The sequence below is a fragment of the Myodes glareolus genome, chromosome 21, assembly GCF_982192425.1.
Source record: "Myodes glareolus chromosome 21, mMyoGla1.1, whole genome shotgun sequence".
NCBI classification, from domain to species: domain Eukaryota; kingdom Metazoa; phylum Chordata; class Mammalia; order Rodentia; family Cricetidae; genus Myodes; species Myodes glareolus.
The window spans coordinates 42103517-42105019 of record NC_142046.1 but is presented as its reverse complement, the minus strand read 5'-3'; the positions used below and the strand labels follow the sequence as shown (position 1 = coordinate 42105019).

Below are 1503 nucleotides of genomic sequence, written 5' to 3'. Positions count from 1 at the left end.
AAAGATGCTTGCCAAAGCCAGACTGGGCTACAGTGAGATCCAGGACAGCCAGAACTACATAGAGTAAAAAAAATTGCCTATCTGCTTCAACGTTTGAGAGTCTCTGCTCATCCCATAATAAATAAAGAAAACTAAAAGTTGTCCTACTCTTCTTGATATGATGGTGGAATTATTGACGATAACAGTCAAGGAAGAGGACATAGAAGTGGCCCCAGTGGGATGAAGTCAGATTCTCCATATCTGAAAACAGTGTGATCCTGTATATAAAACCCTAAGTCTCCATCAGAGGGTTAGAGATGTGCATGGTTGCCGGAATTCTTGCCAAAGCGTGCACCAGACTCAGGTTGAATCTAAAGTGTGGTAGCTGGAAATGGTGGCAGAAGCCTGTAATCCTAACATAATGGACTATAGTAACAAAGATCATAGTTCAAGTTCTCCTTTGCTTACATAGCTTGAGGCCAGCATGAGCTACATTAATATTGAGTCTCAAAAAAGCAAAACATTTCACTAGAAAGCTATTAGGTCTTTAAAACTTTTAGCAAAATAACAGGTTACAATACCAGTGTATAAGAAATTAGTCCCCCACCTTTCCAGATTGGGCCCGGCAGAATGGCTCCCACAAAGAAGGGTGGCGAGAAGAAGAAGGGCCGTTCTGCCATCAATGAGGTGGTGACCCGAGAGTACACCATCAACATTCACAAGTGCATCCATGGTGTGGGCTTCAAGAAGCGTGCTCCTAGGGCACTCAAAGAAATCCGAAATTTGCCATGAAGGAGATGGGGACTCCAGATGTATGGATTGATACCAAGCTCAATAAAGCCGTCTGGGCCAAAGGAATAAGGAATGTTCCATACCGTATCCGGGTACGTTTGTCCAGAAAACGTAATGAGGATGAGGATTTGCCAAACAAACTCTACACATTGGTAACTTATGTGCCTGTTACCACATTCAAAAATCTACAGACAGTCAATGTGGATGAGAACTAACCTACTGCATCTCAAATAAAGTTGGAGAGGTACCTTCAAAAAAAAAAAAAAAAGAAATTAGTCCCTTAGTCCCCTATGTACCAATAACAAACATGCTGAGGAAGAAAGCGTGTGGAAGAATGAAAGTAGATCTCTTCTCTCAGCCTACTCAAAACCTACTGGAAATGAGTCAAAGTCCTTAATGCAAGCACTGACAGTTTGAACCTCCATGGGAAAATACTTCAAAATATTGGAATTGGCAAGAACTTTCTGAAAAGTGAATGCATCAAATTCAAAAGCTTTTATACAGCAAAGTAAGTGATGAAATAGTCTACAGAATGGGAGGAGACTTTTGGCAACTCTTCATCTGATTGGGAATCGATACTTAGACTCTATGAAGACCTCCAGAAGTTCAGTATCAGCCATTGTGTGGTAGTGCACACCAATAATCCAAGCACTTTGGAGACAGGTATGAGGAGTGTTGGAAGTACATAATGAGACTCTGTCTCAAAAAAAAAAAAAGGCAACACAGCCAGTG

General features: G+C 41.3%; 1 pseudogene; it reads left to right on the top strand.

Moving 5' to 3' along the window:
* The first annotated feature begins 608 nt into the window (after nt 1–608).
* On the top strand, nt 609–1038 carry LOC125395002 (large ribosomal subunit protein eL31 pseudogene; annotated as a pseudogene).
* The last annotated feature ends 465 nt before the right edge of the window (nt 1039–1503 follow it).